Genomic DNA, 25,256 nt, shown 5'->3' with positions numbered 1-25,256 from the left:
ATTTACTACTGATGCTGGCAGGGCATTCCAATCCCTCACCACCCTCTGGGTAAAGAACCTACCCCTGACATCGGTTCTATAACTACCCCCCCTCAATTTAAAGCCATGCCCCCTCGTGCTGGATTTCTCCATCAGAGGAAAAAGGCTATCACTATCCACCCTATCTAAACCTCTAATCATCTTATATGTTTCAATAAGATCCCCTCTTAGCCGCCGCCTTTCCAGCGAAAACAATCCCAAATCCCTCAGCCTCTCCTCATAGGATCTCCCCTCCATACCAGGCAACATCCTGGTAAACCTCCTCTGCACCCTCTCCAAAGCCTCCACATCCTTCCTGTAATGTGGGGACCAGAACTGCACACAGTACTCCAAGTGCGGCCGCACCAGAGTTGTGTACAGTTGCAACATAACGCTACGACTCCTAAATTCAATCCCCCTACCAATAAACGCCAAGACACCATATGCCTTCTTAACAACCTTATCTACTTGATTCCCAACTTTCAGGGATCTATGCACACATACACCTAGATCCCTCTGCTCCTCCACACTATTCAAAGTCCTCCCGTTAGCCCTATACTCAACACATCTGTTATTCCTACCAAAGTGAATTACCTCACACTTCTCCGCATTAAACTCCATCCGCCACCTCTCGGCCCAACTTTGCAACCTGTCTAAGTCTTCCTGCAAACTACGACACCCTTCCTCACTGTCTACCACACCACCGACTTTGGTGTCATCAGCAAATTTGCTAATCCACCCAACTATACCCTCATCCAGATCATTAATAAATATTACAAACAGCAGTGGCCCCAAAACAGATCCCTGAGGTACACCACTTGTAACCGCACTCCATGATGAATATTTACTATCAACCACCACCCTCTGTTTCCTATCCGCTAGCCAATTCCTGATCCAATTTCCTAGATCACCCCCAATCCCATACATCTGCATTTTCTGCAGAAGCCTACCATGGTGAACCTTATCAAACGCCTTACTAAAATCCATATATACCACGTCCACTGCCTTGCCCCCATCCACCTCCTTGGTCACTTTCTCAAAAAACTCAATAAGGTTAGTAAGGCACGACCTACCTGCCACAAAACCATGCTGACTATCACCTATCAATTCATTACTCTCCAAATAACTATAAATCCTATCCCTTATAATTTTTTCCAACATCTTGCCGACAACAGAAGTGAGACTCACCGGTCTATAATTCCCGGGGAAGTCTCTGTTCCCCTTCTTAAACAATGGGACAACATTCGCTAACCTCCAATCTTCTGGTACAGTGACACAAGAAAACAGGATACAATGGTGGAGGGGGGGGGGGGGATTTTCTGAGCTTGTCTGCCACAGGTGCAAATCTCGTAGTGGCAGGAAAGCCTTGCAAGAGGGTTGGGGGATCTCAGAATGAAATCTTTCCCATTATCCACGAGTGACGTAAGCAGGTTCATACTCAGAAAGCACATGAACTTGATTGGAATTAATTTATGTCAATTAAGAACATAAGAAATAGGAGCAAGAGTAGGCCATCTAGCCCCTCGAGCCTGCCCCGCCATACAATAAGATCATGGCTGATCTGAAGTGGATCAGTTCACTTACCCGCCTGATCCCCATAACCCCTAATTCCCTTACCGATCAGGAATCCATCTATCCGTGATTTAAACATATTCAACGAGGTAGCCTCCACCACTTCAGTGGGCAGAGAATTCCAGAGATTCACCACCCTCTGAGAGAAGAAGTTCCTCCTCAACTCTGTCCTAAACTGACCCCCCTTTATTTTGAGGCTGTGCCCTCTAGTTCTAGCTTCCTTTCTAAGTGGAAAGAATCTCTCCACCTCTACCCTATCCAGCCCCTTCATTATCTTATAGGTCTCTACAAGATCCCCCCTCAGCCTTCTAAATTCCAACGAGTACAAACCCACTCTGCTCAGTCTCTCCTCATAATCAATACCCCTCATCTCTGGTATCAACCTGGTGAACCTTCTCTGTACTCCCTCCAAGGCCAATATATCCTTCCGCAAGTAAGGGGACCAATACTGCACACAGTATTTCAGCTGCGGCCTCACCAATGCCCTATACAGATGCAGCAAGACATCTCAATTAACATCTGATTAAATGGCTGAATAGTGTGACATAACACCGGCAGGAATCACCACTGCTCTGCAGCAATCAAGATGACCGCGCCGGGGGTACGGAGGGATGTGTAGCCCCTGGGTAATCAGGGACATGGCAGGTTAGCACTGCCAATAGTGGCAGGGCCAACAGGCAGACCCATAGCAGGGTTTCCCATTATGTAGGGAGTGGTAGGCTGATGCCAACAATTGGAGGTGGTGGTGAGGGGAGAAGAGGGAGCTGATGCCCTATGACCCAATGCTGCCGTGGATGAGGGAGTGGTCACCCTGATGTTCGCACGGTTTTGTGGGGGGATAACCTTTAGTGGTAGTTGACCCTCTGTGTAGAAGGTTGGGATCTTCCCCTTGTTTGCAGTGGTACCGATGTTGGGGGGGGGTGGGAGCGGGGGGTGGCGGGGGCAAAGAGGGCCTGTCTCTTCACATTGTGATCGGGGATCCCTTTAAAAAAGGGTGCCCCAATCTTTGCAGAGCTGGGCTTGCCGTTATCTTTCGGCACCGCCCCTCAGGTATGATCGCGCAAAACGCAACCCCTGCTTTTTTTTCTGACACACTGTCAGAAGATCTGGAAAGAAAACCTACGTGTTTCTGTGGAGAAACATATCGGTTTTCAATCAGAATCTGACACTTTACCATTTCTAGCGAAAATGCTGCCCAATGTCTTATGCCATAGATCGTAAAAAAATGTTGTCGTTCCCTCATGAAAACCTCGTTTACTGAAAGTATTTAGTATTTCTCCTTTCTGTGTCTCCCATGGTGGGCTCACAGCTTTTCCTTAAAAGTATTTTTTTTTCTTATTACAACAGCAATGATGACACTAAAAAGTGACAATGTCATAGGACCAGATGCTTTCAATCTCAGGGATATGAAGGAAGTGTATGGGAACTTTATAGTTAGGGAAGCTGCCAAGTTGCTTTGATTTGAGAATCATTCATTTCGATTGGAAAATTGTGCACCTTGCTCCAATGTAAATGGAAGTATTAAAAAGAATATATTCAATGAAAAGTAAATTATTGCAGATGCTGGAATCTGAAACAAAGAACAGAAAATGCTGGAAAATCTCAGCAGGTCTGACAGCATCTGTGGAGAGGGAACAGAGCCAATGTTTCAAGTCGGAATGCTCTCCAGACCATCTTTACTGTTGAGACAAGTCAAGACAGGTAACCCTCTGATAAGAAATGCCTCAATTTGGTAAACGTGAAGCTTACGATGCAAGTATAGAAAACTGGGCCCAATACACACGTTACGTTTTTTGGGTCTGACAGTTTAATGTGAAACATTCACTTTGAGGTGCAACGCTTAGTGGACTTTTAGACTATGCACAACAACTTACTCTTGCGTGTTATGGAGAGAACAATGGACATTCATGCATTTACTGCCAAAATAACTTTAGTTTGAATGGCGAAATTAATCAAAGGCTCAAAGGATGCAAGTCAATTTATGTAGACAGTCATTGACCATGTTCATAATGCATCTTGAGGTTGTTTGCCTCAAGTTGTAAGGCATTATGTAAAATGCTGCTTCTAGCAACCTTCTCATCCCAAATCATCATGTGAACAAACTTTCCCGGAAGCACTGCAATGTGTGTTCTGCCTCATCGAGGACGGCAAGAATTATCTCAGTCCCATTTATCAATCTAGATGAGAGTGTTACAATTAGATCCATACACCATAAGACATAGGAGCAGAAGTAGACTATTCAGTCCATCCAGTCTGCTCTGCCATTCAATGAGATCATGACTGATCTGAAACAATAATCCTTAACTCCACTTTCTCGCCTTATCCCCATGACCCTTGATCCCTTACTGATTAAAAATCTGTCTCTCTCAGCCTTTACGACCCAGCCTCTACAATCCTCTGCGATAAAGAAATCCACAGATTTACTATCCTCTGAGAGAAAAATTCCTCCTCATCTCTGTCTTATTCTGTGATTATGCGCTCTGGTCCCAGACTCTCCCACAAGGGGAAACAACCTCTCAGCATCTACTATGTCAAACCCCCTGAGAATCCTACATGTCTCAATAAGGTCACCTCTCAGTCTTCCAAACTCCAATGAGGATAGGCTCAACCTCTCCTCATAAAAAAATCCCTCCATACGTGGGATCAACCCAGTGAACCTTCTCTGGACTGCCTCCAATGCCAATACATCACATAGCTTATAATTACATACAATACGCATAACAAGTTTAAGTTTATTTATTAGTGTCACAAGTCGGCTTATATTAACACTGCAATGAAGTTACTGTGAAAATCCCCTAGTCGCCATACTCCGGTGCCTGCTTGGAAATGAGGGAGAATTTAGCATGGCCAATGCACCAAACCTGCATGTCTTTCAGACATCAGGGCTTTACGCAACATGGACGCTTTACAATTAATGGGAAGTTATCACCACTGTATGAATTCAACATGCATTTATGTGCTTTAAGAGAGAGTGATTAACCCCATCTATGACAAAAATAAATCATTCATGATTGTACTCTCATAATCTGATGGCTAAGGGTCTATGGGTGAAGTATGCCAGTAGACTATATAGGCCATAGTGATGCAGAATGGTTCCCTGGCATGATCTCATCCTGGACAGCACTAGGGTGGCACAATAGCACAGTGGTTAGCACTGCTGCCTTACAGCGCCAGAGACCCGGGTTCAATTCCGGCCTTGGTTTACTGTCTGTGTGGAGTTTGCACGTTCTCCCCATGTCTGTGTGGGCTTCCTCCAGGTGCTCCGGTTTCCTCCCACACTCCAAAGATGTGCGGGTTAGGTGGATTGGCCATGCAAAATTTCTCCTTAGTGTCAGAGGGATTAGCATGGGATTACGGGAATAGGGCCTGGGTGGGATTGTTTTTGGTGCAGGCTTGATGGGCCGAATGGCTTCCTTCTGCACTGTATGGGTTCTATGATTCTATGCATGCTCAACAATCATGGGCTAAGGGAGAGGAAAACCAGCCTGTATTCCAGCTGCTGGCTGATATCTAGGACCCTACTGGACACCACACATATGGATGTCAGATCATTAGATGTGACTTTAATAATTCTATGATCAAAATAACATCGTAACATTCAGTGTATCGCTTCACACATAAGGAAGGCCCCTTGGATACGATACCAGAGAAAATTGTTGGCCGAGCTGGGATCATACTGAGTGATCACTGAGTGAACACATTTCAGAAAGTCAAAATAACTTCCCATTGAGAACTGGCTCTCAATTTGAATTGAAATAAAGTTAAAACAAAATCAGAAGTTTGAGCACATTTAAACATTTGTGCAACACTAGCACACCAAAATGTAGCCTGCCATCCCTAAAGGGGGATGCATTCTGGCAGGAATGGGTTCTGGAAATATTTATGCATGAGAGCTGGAGCAAGAGTAAGTTATGGTGCATCATGGTAGTAACACTTCAGGGGATACTTCCTGCCACTGAGCATGTTAAACTGTGTGCACTCAATGGAGCATTGAGCTCCAAAATGGCAGTTAAATCAGCATTACGCACTGACTTCACAATCCACCAACTGTGTTTTTCCACTGGCTGTACTCTGCAATTGTGTTAACACCGTCAACCAAAGCACATCCTGCCTGGTTCACACCAGAAGTATCTGCACCTGCTGTGATGCAATTTTGAAGCCAAAATGGCAATTGTAGCACCAAAATACTGTATTTGGAGCAGAATATTGTATCACTTGCCTGAACCCAAGTAGGAGAATTTTAATTCCACGCATTTCAATCATGACTTTGTGCTATTAATAGGAGGTTCGACTTTATATATTTTTCTAAATTAAAGTTGAAAGTTTTTTAAAGTTTACTTATTAGTGTCACAAGTAGGCTTACAATAACATTGTAACGAAGTTACTGTGAAAATCTCCTAATCACCACACTCCGGCACCTGTTCGGATACACTTAGGGAGAATTTAGCATGGCCAGTGCACCTAACCAGCACATCTTTCGGACTGTGGGAGGAAACTGGAGCACCCGGAGGAAATCCATGCAGACTCAGGGAGAACATGCAGACTCCACACAGACAGCAACACAAGCTGGGATTTGAACCCGTGTCCCTGGCGCAGTGAAGCTGCAGTGATAACCATTGTGCCACCATGCCCCTTGCAAATATGTGGCTTTATTTATTCGCTTGTGAAATGTAGCATGTACTTGCTGTTTCACCTTCTAACCTACAAGTTTTAGTATTCAATAATTGCACAGTCAAATTCTCCCATGTTATCAGTTAGCTGTTAACATTCAGGATTTGAATGTTGGAAGAGCAAGGCTCAAAATTTGAATTTTTTGTTGATTTATTTCCTCTCGGGAGAGGGGGAGGGAATTGATTTATAAGCATCAATAGTGCAAGTTTTCTTTGCTGGAAATATTACTTAATTAGTACGTAATTTTATGGTCAGTTGCATGATAAATTCTATATAATGACCATTGATACAATAAGAGCTATAAAACAACGGTTGCAATCTGCTTTGTCAATTATAAAAAAAGTTGGTGAGACAGGATTCGATATAAATATTAAGAAAAAGGAGGGAAAAGGGAAGCAAAGGGGGGATGAAATAGGGGAAAGAGTGGGCGGGAAAGAAAAATAAAGAAAGACAATAAAGAAATAAAAGGGAGAGAACAGTTAAAAATTAAATGAAATGAAAACAAAGGAGTAAAGCTAATCATCTGAAGTTGTTGAATTCGATGTTGAGACTGGAAGGTTGTAACATGCCTAACCGGAAAATGAGATGCTGTTCCTCTAGTTTGTGTTGAGCTTCACTGGAACATTGCAGCAAGCCAAGGACTGACATGTGGGCATGGGAGCAGGATCGTGTGTTAAAATGGCAAGCAACAGGAAGGTCAGGGTCCTGATTGTGCACAGACCGAAGGTGCTCTGCAAAGCGATCACCCAGTCTCTCCGAGATGACAAAGGGTCATCTGGACTCGAAACGTCAGCTCTTTTCTCTCCTTACAGATGCTGCCAGACCTGCTGACATTTTCCAGCATTTTCTCTTTTGGTTTCAGACTCCAGCATCTGCAGTTATTTGCTTTTATTCAATATAAATATTGTGGGTGGCTAAATTATTTGCTTGAGCTGAGATATTTTCTCAGTACTAATTCTCCCAATTGCTTCAAATTCAAAATGGGTGGGATCTGGAGCCATTTATGTAACCAGCTCGATTCAATGTTCATTCAAAAGAAACACTGCTACACGCACGATGCTCCTGCTCTCTAATACAATTAAGGCACTATTTAAGTCGTTTGCCTAAGCTGATTTAAAAGTTGAGGAGTGAATGGCAATGAAAAGTTCCGCTCAACAGAATTTAATTATGTTTTGTTTACAGTGAGACTGAGCGCTATAATCAAGGCTGAGAATTCAAATTTATGACACTGAATTGAATTGACATAACAGGTGCAATCGACTGTGATGGCAAAAAAAACATTTTGTTTGTCCTTCATAAAGCTGCGCCATCAAACCTAGCTCACCAAGACAGAGAATTCACTGTATTCATAATACCAATCAGAGGTCCAATTCAGACAAGCAGTGACTTTACTTGGCCTTCAAATGTCAGGAAAAACAACTCACTATATCTTTATAAACGATTACAATGCAATACTGAGGGTGGTTGCACTGCACAGCACGATTCAATGTTAAACTGAAATCTTACTCAGAAAGAGCATTACAGTACCTGGGTAGAAACAAAGCAAAGGTAAATTAGGTGTTGGGCAAGGCATGGCACTTTCATTTGTCTTTCTCTATGCTGTCCCTGACTCTGTTAGATGGTAATTTGTCATCATATCTCATATATGAATATATAAATACATTTTAATTTTACCAACACAACATGACAGAATAATCGGGTTATAACTATTAATCAATTTGAATAAATATTTAACTGTTGCATTTCACAAAGTTTTAGGATATTATAACAGGGAGAAAAACATGTTTCTTTCCATTTGTCTCTGCCACTCCTTTTCCAGTAAGAAGTCTCACAACACCAGGTTAAAGTCCAACAGGTTTATTTGGTAGCAAAAGCCACTAGCTTTCGGAGTGCTGCCCCTTCGTCAGGTGAGTGGGAGTTCTGTTCACAAACAGGGCATATAAAGACACAAACTTAATTTATAAAATAATGGTTGGAATGCAAGTTTTTACAGGTTATCAAGTCTTAAAGGTACAGACAATGTGAGTGGAGACAGCGTTAAGCACAGGTTAAAGAGATGTGTATTGTCTCCAGACAGGACAGTTAGTGAGATTTTGCCAGCCCAGGCAAGTCGTGGGGATTACAGATATTGTGACATGATAGTGTGATGCTCTCTCCACTCACATTGTCTGTACCTTTAAGACTTGATTACCTGTAAAGACTCGCATTCCAACCATTATTTTGTAAATTGAGTTTGTGTCTTTATATGCCCTGTTTGTGAACAGAACTCCCACTTACCTGACGAAGGGGCAGCGCTCCGAAAGCTGGTGGCTTGTGCTACCAAATAAACCTGTTGGACTTTAACCTGGTGTTGTGAGACTTCTTACTGTGTTTACCCCAGTCCAACGCCGGCATCTCCAGATCACTCCTTTTTCACACATTCTTTCCTGAAGAAGATTGCAATTGACAGCTACAAATTCAGTTTAGGACAATCAATGCCAATCTGATTAACCAGCATTGCTCAAGCAAAACAACTTGAGTATTGCCCCCTCTGTTTCTCACTCTCAACCGCATCCCATTGTTGTCACTCACTGTAAATATCTCAAGTGAACACAATCTGATATCTAGCTGAGAATCAAGAAATAAGCCGTGGATTCCATACAGGAAACCTAATCCCTGACTTTCTCTTTCCTAATGTTATCCCTGTTCACACTGTTATAATCACATTTCTAAAAATATATATATATTGTATTTTCTGTGCTGCTGGTATTTCATTATCAGCGACTTGGACTTAATAAGATTTAACATGTATTTCGAATTGAAGATAACTGGAAATCTGCAGTTTAGATCACCATGAAGGTCAAAAGCACATAGCTCACCAACTGGGTGGGTTTGTTCAATGCTTTCCTGCAAAGAGACTGCTTTTAATATTAATTTTCTAAAAGGAACAGAAGAAATGATATGTGCATAAATAATGTCAATGAAATACTTTTGAATGTTTTTTTCATATTTAGTTAATTGCTAAATATACAGTGAATTTAGCAAACTTGGGATTCCCAGGAGAGGCAGCACGGTGTCACAGTGGTTAGCACTGCTGCCTCAAGACGCCAAAGATCTGAGTTCAATACCGGCCTTGGGCCACTATCTATGTGGAGTTTGTACATTCTCCCCATACCTGTGTGGGTTTCCTCCAAGTGCTCCAGTTTCCTTCCACAGTCCAAAGATGTGCAGGTTGGGTTGATTGGCCAAGGTAAATTCTCCCTTAGTGTCCAAAGACATAGAACATAGAACATAGAACAGTACAGCACAGAACAGGCCCTTCGGCCCACGATGTTGTGCCGAGCTTTATCTGAAACCAAGATCAAGCTATCCCACTCCCTATCATCCTGGTGTGCTCCATGTGCCTATCCAATAACCGCTTAAATGTTTCTAAAGTGTCTGACTCCACTATCACTGCAGGCAGTCCATTCCACACCCCAACCACTCTCTGCGTAAAGAACCTACCTCTGATATCCGTCCTGTATCTCCCACCACGAACCCTATAGTTATGCCCCCTTGTAATAGCTCCATCCACCCGAGGAAATAGTCTTTGAACGTTCACTCTATCTATCCCCTTCATCATTTTATACACCTCTATTAAGTCTCCCCTCAGCCTCCTCCGCTCCAGAGAGAACAGCCCTAGCTCCCTCAACCTTTCCTCATATGACCTACCCTCCAAACCAGGCAGCATCCTGGTAAATCTCCTCTGCACTCCTTCCAGCGCTTCCACATCCTTCCTATAGTGAGGTGACCAGAACTGCACACAATATTCCAAATGTGGTCTCACCAAGGTCCTGTACAGTTGCAGCATAACCCCACGGCTCTTAAACTCCAACCCCCTGTTAATAAAAGCTAACACACTATAGGCCTTCTTCACAGCTCTATCCACTTGACTGGCAACCTTTAGAGATCTGTGGATATGGACCCCAAGATCTCTCTGTTCCTCCACAGTCTTCAGAACCCTACCTTTGACCCTGTAATCCACATTTAAATTTGTCCTACCAAAATGAATCACCTCACATTTATCAGGGTTAAACTCCATTTGCCATTTTTCAGCCCAGCTTTGCATCCTATCTATGTCTCTTTGCAGCCTACAACAGCCCTCCACCTCATCCACTACTCCACCAATCTTGGTGTCATCAGCAAATTTACTGATCCACCCTTCAGCCCCCTCCTCTAAGTCATTAATAAAAATCACAAAGAGCAGAGGACCAAGCACCGATCCCTGCGGCACACCGCTAGCAACCTGCCTCCAATCCGAAAATTTTCCATCGACCACCACCCTCTGTCTTCGGTCAGACAGCCAGTTACCTATCCAATCGGCCAACTTTCCCTCTATCCCACACCTCCTCACTTTCATCATAAGCCGACCATGGGGGACCTTATCAAACGCCTTACTAAAATCCATGTATATGACATCAACTGCCCTACCTTCATCAACACACTTAGTTACCTCCTCAAAAAATTCTATCAAATTTGTGAGGCACGACTTGCCCTTCACGAATCTGTGCTGACTATCTCGGATTAATCCGCATCTTTCTAAATGGTTGTAAATCCCATCCCTAAGGACCCTTTCCATCAATTTACCAACCACCGAAGTAAGACTAACCGGTCTATAATTACCAGGGTCATTTCTATTCCTTTTCTTAAACAGAGGAACAACATTCGCCATTCTCCAGTCCTCTGGCACCATCCCCGTGGACAGCGAGGACCCAAAGATCAACGCCAAAGGCTCTGCAATCTCATCCCTTGCCTCCCAAAGAATCCTAGGATACATTTCATCAGGCCCAGGGGACTTATCGACCTTCAGTTTATTCAAAACTGCCAAGACATCCTCCCTCCGAACATCTATTTCCTCCAGCCTATTAGCCTGTAACACCTTCTCTTCCTCAAAAACATGGCCCCTCTCCTTGGTGAACACTGAAGAAAAGTATTCATTCATCACCTCGCCTATCTCTACTGATTCCATACACAAGTTCCCACTACTGTCCTTGACCGGCCCTAACCTCACCCTGGTCATTCTTTTATTCCTCACATAAGAGTAAAAAGCCTTGGGGTTTTCCTTGATCCGACCCGCCAAGGACTTCTCATGTCCCCTCCTAGCTCTCCTAAGCCCCTTTTTCAGCTCATTCCTTGCTAACTTGTAACCCTCAATCAAGCCATCTGAACCTTGTTTCCTCATCCCTACATAAGCTTCCCTCTTCCTTTTCACAAGACATTCCACCTCTTTTGTGAACCATGGTTCCCTCACTCGGCCATTTCCTCCCTGCCTGACAGGAACATACCTATCAAGGACATCCAGTATTTGTTCCTTGAAAAAATTCCACTTTTCATTAGTTCCTTTCTCTGACAGTTTCTATTCCCAACTTATGCCCCCTAATTCTTGCCTAATCGCATCATAATTACCCCTCCCCCAATTGTAAACCTTGCCCTGCCGTACGGCCCTATCCCTCTCCATTGCAATAACAAAAGACACCGAATTGTGGTCACTATCTCCAAATTGCTCTCCCACAACCAAATCTAACACTTGGCCCGGTTCATTTCCCAGTACCAAATCCAATGTGGCCTCACCTCTAGTCGGCCCATCCACATATTGTGTCAGGAAACCCTCCCGCACACACTGCACAAAAACTGCCCCATCCAAACTATTTGACCTACAAAGGTTCCAATCAATATTTGGAAAGTTAAAGTCCCCCATGACAACTACCCTGTGACCCCCACACATATCCATAATCTGCTTAGCAATTTCTTCCTCCACATCTCTATTACTATTTGGGGGCCTATAGTAAACTCCTAGCAACGTGACCGCTCCTTTCCTATTTCTAACTTCAGCCCATATTACCTCAGTGTGCAGATCCCCCACGAAGTGCCTTTCCGCAGCCGTTAAACTATCCTTGATTAACAATGCCACTCCTCCACCTCTTTTACCAGCTTCCCTACACTTAGTGAAACATCTATACCCCGGAACGTCCAACAACCATTCCTGTCCTTGTTCTACCCACGTCTCCGTAATGGCCACAACATCGTAGTCCCAAGTACCAATCCACGCCCCAAGTTCATCTACCTTGTTCCGGATGCTCCTTGCATTGAAGTAGACACACTTCAACCCACCTTCCTGTCTACCAGTACCCACCCTTGACCCTGATACCTTCCCCAATACCTCACCACCCTCACTGACTTCTGGACTACAACTCCCTTTCCCACTCCCCTGACAAATTAGTCTAAACCCCCCTGAAGAGCCGTAACAAATTTCCCTCCGAGAATATTGGTGCCCCTCTGGTTCAGGTGCACCCCGTCCTGTTTGTACAGGTCCCACCTTCCCCAGAACGTGTTCCAATTATCCACGTATCTGAAACCCTCCCTCCTACACCATCCCTGCAACCACATATTTAACTGCACTCTCTCCCTGTTCCTCAACTCGCTATCACGTGGTACCGGCAACGTACCAGAGATGACCACATGTTTCGTCTTGGCTCTCAGCTTCCAGCCCAGCTCCAGAAATTCCTGCTTTAAATCCCCGTCCCTTCTCTTACCTATGTCATTGGTACCAATGTGCACCACGACTTGTGACTGTTTCCCCTCCCCCTTCAGAATCTGGAAAACACGGTCTGAGACATCACGGACCTTGGCATCCGGTAGGCAACATACCATCCGTGAGTCTCTTTTGCTGCCACAGAACCTCCTATCTATCCCTCTAACTAACGAGTCCCCAATAACTATCGCCCTCCCGCTCTCCCCCTTTCCCTCCCGAGCCACAGAGACGGACACAGTGCTGGAGATCCTCTCACTGCGGCTCCCCACTGGTATGTCATCCCCCTCAACCGTATCCAAAGCGGAATACTTGTTGCTAAGGGGAACGACCACCGGGGATCCCTGCACGGACTGCTTCCTCCCAGCCCCTCTCACCGTCACCCATCTGTTTTCAATCCTCGGAGTAACTGTATTCCTAAAGCTTGTGTCTATGGCCATCTCTGCGTCCCTGATGATCCTAAGTTCCTCCAACTCCAGCTCCAGTTCCCTAACACGGTTTTGGAGGAGCTGCAGATGGGTGCACTTCCCACAGGTGTAATCAGTAGGGACACTGTCGTCGTCCCTCACCTCAAACATAGTGCAAGAGGAACATTGCACTGCCTGCACACCCATCCCCTCGAGATACCTTGCCAGTACCAGGTAGAAAGTGCAAAAATGAATTCAACTCACCCCTGCTCGCCCTTTCTGCCTAAGCCCTGTGAGCCAAAGTCTTATAGCTCACACTCTGCTTCCCACACACTCCACTGCCCGCTCCCGACGCTGCCCGCTGTATACTGCAGCCTACCTTTTATACTTCACGCGCTTAAAAAACCCTTCCCAGACTCCTTTGCTGCCCACTTCTAGTTTTCACTTTAAACTTGAAAAACTGCTGTTAAAGTAAAGGCCAAAAAAATACACACACTAGCTGACTAATTAAATAAATAAACAATTCAATTAATCCAATTAATCTCTTACCAGCACTGCTGCTTTCAAACACCCCTCTCAGCTTGCTCCAGTGGATCAATGAGGGGGAACCTCCCAGGTAACTGACTTTTAAAGTTAAAATAAAAACCCTTCCCAGACTCCTTTGACATGTAGGTTAGGTGGATTGGCCATGCTAAATTGTCCCTTAGTGTCAAGGGGACTAACTGGGTAAATACATGAAGTTACAGGGATAGGACCTGGGTGGGATTTTTGTCAGTGCAGCCTCGATGGGCCGAATGGCCTCTTTCTGAACTGTAGGGTTTCTATGATTCTATGAAATACACTTGAAGGGAGCTCAGGCTGCAGAACTCAAGCTACATTAGCTTTATATCTGGATTGCACTGTTGCCCCTCCAAAATGGGAACATGAATCATGTGAAAACCTGGCCAAGCTATAATTCACAGTGTGGCTGACTGGGGTGTAATATAGTATTTGGGCCCAGTGTGAACCATGCCAGTTTAGATGGGTTCAAAAATATGCCTGCGGTCATAAATTAGTTACTGCATAATGTACAGATTTTATAGAGAGAGAATCAATCGCATTTGGTAAATTGCAAGACAGTTATCTAAGCAAAGGATACACATGAGATTATTAAATTTGAAAATGAAGTAAGCTGTTTACATTGTTGAAACTTGCTTTCTTTTGTAGGTATCAGCAGAATTAATGAATCTGATTTCCCACATGTATCTTTGCCAATCATTCGATAAACTGGCTGCACTTGGAGCTCACCATTTCCTCCGTAGTCATCACAGAGTCGTGATGCTGTGTCCTCAGAGAGATATCGGCAGCATGCATGCTTGATGCGTATCATGATGTTTCATCACTACCAAAGTACTGCATTTATTGGCTCCAAGTAGACTGTCAGCAGTCAAGAGAATCCGTTAAAAAAGCATTGTGTTGACCCTTCACCTTAAAAAAAACGACAAGGAGCACACCAAAATAAATCTACAATACGAAGTCTACACTATAGGAAGCAATAGCTAAAGGCCAATGCCAAAATAGCAAAAACTGATCTTGCAGATTTAAAATAATGGAAGCCATACATCCTTATGGCTCAATGGGAAAGTGATCTGCATTACTGATTGATGCAAACTAAGATCATGGATCTTTGCTGATTTAGCCAACCTCAGAATGATGTCTCTTGATTTGAATACATGGCCACATTGATTCTCCCGACTGAAAATTGACCATTTGGATGACTGGAGAGGGGAGGCACAGGGAGGGTTGGGAAAAATCTCTGATAACTACAATTTTCACTCTCCGAGCTGTATCACTGAAGTAACCAATGTTATTCCAACTGGTATGACAGGAATCATACCCTGTCAAATCTGCCGCTGCAGCTTGGTTCAATGATGTTTGTTGTTCCATTGTCTCTTGCTTATTGTATCTAGTGTCATGACCATACCATTGAATATATTTTGAATTACTATTTCCTCCAAATATTCTCCTTATTCTTCCCAAAATTGATTGTGAATGAAGCCCAGTCCATCAGGCAAACCAGCCTCCCATTCATTAATTCTGTTTACACTTCTCTCTGCCTTGGAAAAGCAGCCAGCATAATCAAGGACCCTAGGCACCCCAGACATACTCTCTTCCACCTTCTTCCATCGGGAAAAAGATACAAAAGTCTGAGGTCACATACCAACCGACTCAAGAACAGCTTCTTCCCTGCTGCCATCAGACTTTTGAATGGACCTATCTTATATTAAGTTGATCTTTCTCTACACTCTAGCTATGACTGTAACACTACATTCTGCATCCTCTCCTTTCCTTCTCTATATACAGTATGCTTTGTCTGTATAGCACACGCGGAAGAAACAATACTTCTCACTGTATACTAATAGATGTGACAATAATAAATCAAATCAAATCAAATCAAATCTCCTCATTCCCTTTTTTCTGACATCTTTCAGCATGTCCACTTGAAGTCAATTGCAACCCAATTCCCAGTAAATTGAGGAATAGCAGGATTCCTGCTTTATTTTACCTCAGGTGTGGAGAGCACTACGGAATCTCCACCAGTTCAATTTCTGACATAAACCTTTATCAGATACGAAGTTGAAAGCTACTGAAAACAGATACATGATTCCTATTTTTTTTTATTTTGAAAGGCTAAAATGTTTGGTGTGCATTGTAGGTCTCCAACAGTCTCTTCAGTGAGGTGGGTGGGGGGGAGGCACTGAAGGTGGCAGCAGAACCTCCAGAGAAAGGGAAACATCCAGCAGTTTCTGGGATCTCTCTTTGCACTACTGAGGATTTGGTCTGCCCCTTTACTTGAGAGGTGGAGATGCCGGTGTTGGACTGGGGTAAACACAGTAAGAAGTCTCACAACACAACACCGGCTTGGGTCATTGTCTGTGTGGAGTTTGCACATTCTCCTCGTGTCTGTGTGGGTTTCCTCCGGGTGCTCCGGTTTCCACCCACAGTCCAAAGGTGTGCGGGTTAGGTCGATTGGCCATGCTAAAATTGCCCTTAGTGTCCTGAGATGCGTAGGTTAGAGGGATTAGTGGGTAAATATGTAGGGATATGGGGGTAGGGCCTGGGTGGGACTGCGGTCGATGCAGACTCGATGGGCCAAATGGCCTCTTTCTGTACTGTAGGGTTTCTATGATTTCTATGATTTCTATGAACACCAGGTTAAAGTCCAACAGGTTTATTTGGTAGCAAAAGCCACTAGCTTTCAGAGCGCTGCTCCTTCGTCAGGTAAGTGGGAGTTCTGTTCACAAACAGGGCAAAGAAAAAAGACACAAACTCAATTTACAAAATAATGGTTGAATTGCGAGTCTCTACAGGTAATCAAGTTTTAAAGGTACAGACAATGTGAGTGGAGAGAACGTTAAGCACAGGTTAAAGAGATGTGTATTGTCTCCAGACAAGACAGTTAGTGAGATTTTGCAAGCCCAGGCAAGTCATGGGGGTTACAGATAGTGTGACGTGAACCCAAGATCCCGGTTGAGGCCGTCCTCATGTGTACGGAACTTGGCTATCAATCTCTGCTCAGCGACTCTGCATTGTCGTGTGTCATGAAGGCCGCCTTGGAAAACGCTTACCCGAAGATCAGAGGCCGAATGCCCGTGACCACTGAAGTGTTCCCCAACAGGAAGAGAACACTCCTGCCTGGTGATTGTCGAGCGGTGTTCATTCATCCGTTGTCGTAGCGTCTGCATGGTCTCCCCAAAGTACCATGCCTCGGGACATCCTTTCCTGCAGCGTATCAGGTAGACAACGTTGGCCGAGTTGCAAGAGTATGTACCGTGTACCTGGTGGATGGTGTTCTCACGTGAGATGATGGCATCCGTGTCGATGATCCGGCACGTCTTGCAGAGGTTGCTGTGGCAGGGTTGTGTGGTGTCGTGGTCACTGTTCTTCTGAAGGTTGGGTATTTGCTGCGGACAATGGTCTGTTTGAGGTTGTGCAGTTGTTTGAAGGCAAGTTGCCTTCAAACAACCACACAACCTCCAACAGACCATTGTCCGCAGCAAACTACCCAACCTTCAGGATTACCTGTTAAAAACTCGCAATTCAACCATTATTTTGTAAATTGAGTTTGTGTCTTTATATGCCCTGTTTGTGAACTGAACTCCCACTTACCTGACGAAGGAGCAGCGCTCCGAAAGCTAGTGGCTTTTGCTCCCAAATAAACCTGTTGGACCTTAACCTGGTGTTGTGAGATCCTTTACTTGAGCACAAGCATATAATAGACAGAGGCAAGAGGTCATTACGCAAATGAACCAGCTTCAGACAAGTATTGAAGCACATCTAAGCACTTACAATGGCTGGGTCAACTCATGTATCTTCACGAGTGCTAGCATTTACATAGCATCTATAACTTAGTGAATCATTCCAATGTACTCTGTAAAATCAGACATTTTCTGGTTTATAATGCATTACACATTTAAAAATTGTCCTTGGAAGTGTTTCATAAATTCACACACAAACTCAAGTAGGAACGACTAACCTCATTCTCCCCAGCTCCATGAATCAGCACAGTCCCAATCCACACAGGAAAATGGATTGAACGTATTGGCCTGGAGTTTTTATTTGATTTGTACTGGTTTTTCCCAACACAATTCACCAATAATGCTTCAATGCTTTTCACTTTTCACTCTGACTTTGTCCCAAACCCAATATGGGTTTCCTTGATTTTTCTTGTATATTAAAATGAGTGGATTGTCAGTCTGTAGCAACAAGAATGTGCTTAAAATGGAAGGTGCCTGCCTTGCTCCACCTTCCTGACTTAGGCGGGGTGTGACTGAAGAAGTGAAACACATCCCTGGCTCCAGTGGCGAAATGTAAAAGGAACGGAGTAAAGGAAGGCACAGCACTAGCTGCTGTAAAGCAGGTGAGTTCAAAGATCCCATTGAAAGGGAGATGGTAAGTTTCTAAGATAAGTGAATGGCATATGGGACCTCGTTTTTAAATGACTGTTTTAAAAACTCATTTTAACTGAAATGCTGTGGAACATGGTGGCTGAACAAGAGGCGAGGCCACATTGGATTTGGTACTGGGTAATGAACCAGATCAGGTGTTAGATTTGGAGGTAGGTGAGCGCTTTGGTGATTGTGACCACAATTCGGTTACGTTTACTTTAGCGATGGAAAGGGATAGGTATATACCAAAGGGCAGAGGTTATAGCTGGGAGAAAGGAAATTATGATGTGATTAGGCGAGATTTAGGATGCATAGGTTGGGGAAGGAAACTGCAGGGGATGGGCACAATTGAAATGTGGAGCTTGTTCAAGGAACAGCTACTGCGTTTCCTTGATAAGTATGTACCTGTCAGGCAGTGGAGGAAGTGGTCGAGTAAGGGAACTGTGGTTTACTAAAGAAGTTGAATCTCTTGTGAAGAGGAAGAAGGAGACTGATGTAAAGATGAGACGTGAAGGCTCAGTTAGGGTGCTTGAGAGTTACAAGTTAGCCAGGAAGGACCTAAAGAAAGAGTTGAGAAGAGCCAGGAGGGGACATGAGAAGTCTTTGGCAGGTAGGATCAAGGAAAACCCTAAAGCTTTCTATAGGTATGTCAGGAATAAAAGAATGACTGGGGTAAGATTAGGGCCAGTCAAGGACAGTAGTGGGGAGTTGTGCATGGACTCCGAAGAGATAGGAGAGGCGCTAAATTCATATTTTTTGTCAGTATTCACGCAGGAAAAAGACAATGTTGTCGAGGAGAATACTGAGATACAGGCTATTGGACTAGGCGGGATTGAGGTTAATAAGGAGGGGGTGTTAGCAATTCTGGAAAGTGTGAAAATAGATAAGTCCCTTGGGCCAGATGGGATTTATCCTCGGATTCTCTGGGAGGCTAGGGAGGAGATTGCAGAGCCTTTGGTTTTGATCTTTATGTTGTCATTGTCTACAGGAATAGTCATGATGTGGAGATGCCGGCGTTGGACTGGGGTAAACACAGTAAGAAGTTTAACAACACCAGGTTAAAGTCCAACAGGTTTATTTGGTAGCAAAAGCCACACAAGCTTTCGAGGCTCTGAGCCCCTTCTTCAGGTGAGTGGGAATTCTCTTCACTGTCTGTGTGGAGTTTGCACATTCTCCTCGTGTCTGCGTGGGTTTCCTCCGGGTGCTCCGGTTTCCTCCCACAGTCCAAAGATGTGCGGGTTAGGTTGATTGGCCAGGTTAAAAATTGCCCCTTAGAGTCCTGGGATGTGTAGGTTAGAGGGATTAGCGGGTAAAATATGTGGGGGTAGGGCCTGGGTGGGATTGTGGTGGGTGCAGAATTCTGTGAACAGAATTCCCACTCACCTGAAGAAGGGGCTCAGAGCCTCGAAAGCTTGTGTGGCTTTTGCTACCAAATAAACCTGTTGGACTTTAACCTGGTGTTGTTAAACTTCTTACAGGAATAGTGCCAGAAGACTGGAGGATAGCAAATCTTGTCCCCTTGTTCAAGAAGGGGAGTAGAGACAACCCTGGTAATTATAGACAAGTGAGCCTTACTTCTGTTGTGGGCAAAGTTTTGAAAAGGATTATGAGAGATAGGGTTTATAATCATTGGGCGGCACGGTAGCACAGTGGTTAGCACTGCTGCTTCACAGATCCAGGGTCCCGGGTTCGATTCCCGGCACGGGTCACTGTCTGTGTGGAGTTTGCACATTCTCCTCGTGTCTGCGTGGGTTTCCTCCGGGTGCTCCGGTTTCCTCCCACAGTCCAAAGATGTGCGGGTTAGGTTGATTGGCCAGGTTAAAAATTGCCCCTTAGAGTCCTGGGATGTGTAGGTTAGAGGGATTAGCGGGTAAAATATGTGGGGGTAGGGCCTGGGTGGGATTGTGGTGGGTGCAGACTCGATGGGCCGAATGGCCTCCTTCTGCACTGTAGGGTTTCTATGATTCTATGATCATCCAGAAAGGAATAATTTGATTAGGGATATTCAACACGGTTTTGTGAAGGGTAGGTCGTGCCTCACAAACCTTATTGAGTTCTTTGAGAAGGTGACCAAAGAGGTGGAGGAGGGTAAAGCAGTTGGTGTGGTGTATATGGATTTCAGTAAAGCGTTTGATAAGGTTCCCCATGGTAAGCTATTGCAGAAGATACGGAGGCATGGGATTGAGGGTGGTTTAGCGGTTTGGATCAGGAATTGGCTAGCTGTAAGAAGACAGAGGGTGGTGGTCGATGGGAAATGTTCATCCTGGAGTTCAGTTACTAGTGGTGTACCACAAGGATTTGTTTTGGGGCCACTGTTATTTGTCATTTTTATAAATGACCTGGATGAGGGCGTAGAAGGATGGGTTAGTAAATTTGCGGATGACACTAAAGTCAGTGGAGTTGTGGACAGTGCGGAAGGTTGTTGCAGGTTACAGAGGGACATAGATAAGTTGCAGAGCTGGGCTGAGAGGTGGCAAATGGAGTTTAATGCGGAAAAGTGTGAGGTGATTCACTTTGGAAGGAGTAACAGGAATACAGAGTACTGGGCTAATGGTAAGATACTTGGTAGTGTGGATGAGCAGAGAGATCTCGGTGTCCATGTGCATAGATCCCTGAAAGTTGGCACTCAGGTTGTAGGGTTGTTAAGAAGGCGTACGGAGTGTTCGCTTTTATTGGCAGAGGGATTGAGTTTCAGAGCCAGGAGGTCATGTTGCAGCTGTACAAAACTCTGGTGCGGCCGCGTATTGCGTACAGTTCTGGTCGTCACATTATAGGAAGGATGTGGAAGCATTGGAAAGGGTGCAGAGGAGATTTACTAGAATGTTGCCTGGTATGGTGGGAAGGTCTTATGAGGAAAGGCTGAGGGACTTGAGGTTGTTTTCGTTAGAGAGAAGAAGGTTAAGAGGTGACTTAATAGAGGCATACAAGATGATCAGAGGATTAGATAGGGCGGATAGTGAGAGCCTTTTTCCTCGGATGGTGATAGCTAGCACGAGGGGACATAGCTTTAAATTGAGGGGGGATAGATATAGGACAGATGTCAGAAGTATGTTCTTTACTCAGAGAGTAGTAAGGGCGTGGAATGCCCTGCCTGCAGCAGTAGTGGACTCACCAACATTAAGGGCATTTAAATGGTCATTGGATAAACATATGGATGATATTGGAATAGTGTTGGTTAGATGGGCTTTAGATTGGTTTCACTGGTCGGCGCAACATCGAGGGCCGAAGGGCTGTAATACATAGTAATGTTCTATGTTCTAGATGTGCATTTTTTGAGTTGCCAAGTTGATTGCTGTAAATTGGAAAAAAAATTCTTTTATATGGTTAATATTTGGTAACAAATATATATTTGTTATATATATTTGGAGGGTGTGTCTCATTTGTGTCAATGTTGTGGGGGGGGGGGGGGAGAAGGAGGAGGAGAGTCAGGTGGAGGGGAGAAGAGTCAGATCACGTGGAGGGAAGGAGAGTCAGGTCAGGTGGAGGGGAGGAGAGTCAGGTCAGGTGGAGGTGGTCTGGGTGACCCATGTAGGCTCAATCTGACTGTTTAAAATAGTTGCACTAAAGTTAGAAGTGATATTTCCATCTAACTCTGCCTTCTCGTTTTGAGTGGAAAACCGACAGAACTATCTAAATTTGGCAATTTAAATTGTTTTGTCGGATGTTCCCAGCCCAGCACAATTATCCGGAAAAAGTTACCCCTTTTACACAATTGCCAGGTAAATCCTTATGTGGAACATCCATGAGGGATTCCCCAGCACATCTTTGGGATACGTCTAAATCTGACGCTGGGGAGCCAGCATGTTATGGCCCATTGTACTAGTGATGTGCCCACATCATGGCTACCATCAACACCGCAAACCGCTGGCCCCAAGTGGAGAGGATCTCCAAGAAGATCGCGCATATCGACACACTCATTGTATTAGAAGCAGTGCCGGCACACAGAACAATTCGCATTCTTCAAAGTGAAATAATTACTGCTGCCACAATAATCAAAATATTACCAAATAAATATATCAAGGAAAATAGCGTTTTTAAAAACATTAACATGTTAATGGTTTGTGCTGAACCATGGTAAACTTTATGTTTGCCAAAACACAAAAGAATTTGAACAGCAACTCGAGGAGAAAAACACTTTTCCAAAAAAGGCCTAAATTCAGACACATCACCCCCATTATACTTTAGTTGAATCAAACATTCACTATATAATAATTCCAACAAAGCACTGACAGGGAGAAAAATCTATTGTGCAACTCACAACAGCAAGAATAAACCAGAGTTTTAATCATGTTCTAGTATTATATAAACTGCTGCCAACTTTATCACCGGCAGCCTTTGTATTTAGTCAATCAAGCATTATACTCCACGCATTGAATGAAAAATGGCCATTATTTTTCCCAAGTTCATGGGTGTAATAATTTGAGCCAGATATTAAGTACAATACAACAATAAAAAATATAAAATTTCTTCCCTAAGCGCCGTGGATTAAGAGAGAATGAAGCCATGGAACTATGTCAGTAATAGTAATAAAGTGTACAATGTTTTAAGTGTACCTCTATTTGTTTTAAATTGGCTATTGCATTAATAAACTTTTTAAATACTTTCCTGATGTAAGAAAACAAGAATGTACATCATTGTGTTCAAACAGTTTTCAGAATTTATATTACAAACTTTCGTTGGAAAAGGGTTACATTCTCTTCCCAGTTGAACATTTAATAAATAAGATGGACACAAAAGCGATGAGTTTTGAAGTGTCAGGGGCCTGGATTTTATTCCAGTGATGCATCCCCCCCAACACTGGTTTAAGGGCTGGCTGACACCCCCCCTCCCCACAATACTTCCAAAGGGGAGAACTAACACAATTAATTACTCGTCAGGTATTTCACTGGCAGCATGGGGCTTGCCACACAAGTAAAGACCGCTGCCAGCAAATCGGAGCCACCTGATGCAGTGGTTACTGCCTGTACCGCCCCAAGGCCCAGCCCAGGATCGATAGTGGATCCCAGGACACAGATGAGTGTGAGTTAGATGCACGTCGCAGGGAGGAGTGGTCGCCGCAAGGTGTGGGTCTTCGGAGAAAAGGTCAGGGGTAGCATTAAGTGGCCCATGTACAGAATGAGCTCCCATCATGATGCCTCAAGGAAAGTCAATAACTGTTTGCTGAACAGCTTATAGGAAGCATAGGAAAACCATGCGAGTCCCATTAAATCCCCAGAAGCACCATTGTATTCCAACAACAGAAAATGCTCTAAAATCTCAGCAGATCTGACGGCATCTGTGGAGAGAGAATAGAGCCAACGTTTCAAGGCTGGATGACTCTTTGTAAGAGCTAAAGAGAACTGTAAATAGTTTTCAGTTCGTTCCCATTTCCTTCCTGAAGTGGAAGGCTTTCGGTTATTACAGTGGGACTGTGGGACATTCTGAGGTATGAGAAGTGGAGCAATAGTGGTGTATGATTGTAGGGCCACTTGACATTGGATGAACAGCAAATGGCGAGCAGATTTCTTCTCTTTAGCTGTGCCCACTATTGCGCTCCTAGCACCACTGGGCCTGCTAGAGCTGCCAATCAGATTGTGCAGCAGCTTCTGAGGCTGGGACTTACTCCCCAGTGAGGGGCGGAAACCCTTTGGGAGGCAATTTGGCCCTTCCAACAACATTATTGGCTTCTCACTGACTTCACTTCCAGGGAATTATGCAACCTGATGAGTTTCCAGTTGACGCCTTTGAGAAGGTCCTTTCCATTAAACCATTTTTAAAGGTGTCAAAGCACCTTTTAAAAATTCTTGGTAATTTAATTTTAATTTATTATTTAGGAAACTGACCAGAGTACACCAATAAAGCTAGTTTTTTAAAAATACTTTTCCAATTCAATCAAATCAAGTCCAATTCAGAGTCTCAACAAGTTGAGACATTTCCAATCCAAGCTGACAAGACAGGGTATGCGACCCTTTACCCTGTCTTGGGCCTGATCTACATGAGCCAAGCTGATTGGAGTAGGCAGACGTGTCCGCCCCCCAAGGCTTGATCTCATTTGCATCTTAGCCAAAAGATGCTGCTTTTAAAAATTGTTTCATATGAAAATGAAGCTTAAATGTAACCTAATGACTTCAACCAAGTGCAGCATCCTCTTCATACTACACTTGATCTTAGCCCCCAATAAAGTTAGTTATTTTGGTATAGTTTTTTGAAGTTATTTTCAGTGATTTGAAATCAGGTTGCTCACAAGTATTTGACTAGACTAATGATGTTTTTTAGTGACTAAACCTATTTTGAGCTGTCTGCAAATAACTGCATCAAGTTACCAGTCTTAAATTATCAAGGAATATTCTTCAATGTCAGGGGAAATAATGAGCAATTATTGTCCAAAATGCTGTCCAATAATGGACTACCTCATGGAATGTTTTGCACTCGGGATTATGCAAATAAGTTAGAGCGGAAACATAAACCATGCATGGGATTTTCCGGCCACACTTGCCCCAAAGCTGGAAAACCCGCCTGAGGTCAACGGACCTTTGAACAGTCCACCCCCCCCCCCCAACCCACAACGATTCCCATGGCGGGCGGGGTGGGAACATTCCCCCCCCATAACTTTACTTTGGGAAAAACAGCACAACTTTTGAGTATGTGATTGGATCCAAAATGGAAACTCTACTCCACTACTTATAGTCCTTGTGCTAACAGCTTGTAAGAATCTCTGCTGCAAGACATGGATGGAAGGAAATTACAGGACTTTCCACCCTCGAAGACTTAACACTGGGTTATCAACAGGCTCAGGCACTGCCTAAAGCTCTCATAATACAGCAACATTTTAAGGAGCCTGGAAAATTAAAACTACTCAACGGTATCCCATACTAAACAGATGGCTCAACATTTCCTACCACAACCTGTCAATCTGCTCCCCATTTGCTGTTCATCAATGCCAAGTGGCCTACAATCATACCATTATTGTTCCACCTCATGCATATCTCAGAATGTCCCACAGTCACAATATAACAATCGAAAACCTTCTACACTTATGTATTTGATAATTTTGCATTTATGTACTGAAGCAGTATAACATAAGCAGCATGGTTGCTTACTGATTCATCGGGTAGTTTTCTGGTTTAGCATGTC

The 25,256-nt window shown here is 44.0% G+C and overlaps 1 protein-coding gene across 1 annotated transcript in view; it reads right to left on the bottom strand.

Moving 5' to 3' along the window:
- LOC144511897 (neuron navigator 1-like) overlaps positions 1-25,256 on the bottom strand; it is a 520,961-nt gene that overhangs the window by 171,109 nt on the left and 324,596 nt on the right. The gene's annotated exons all lie outside the window — the stretch shown is intronic.

The sequence above is a fragment of the Mustelus asterias genome, chromosome 25 (assembly GCF_964213995.1).
Source record: "Mustelus asterias chromosome 25, sMusAst1.hap1.1, whole genome shotgun sequence".
NCBI lineage: Eukaryota > Metazoa > Chordata > Chondrichthyes > Carcharhiniformes > Triakidae > Mustelus > Mustelus asterias.
The sequence above is the reverse complement of the archived record's forward strand: the minus strand, read 5'-3'. Positions and strand labels throughout refer to the sequence as shown.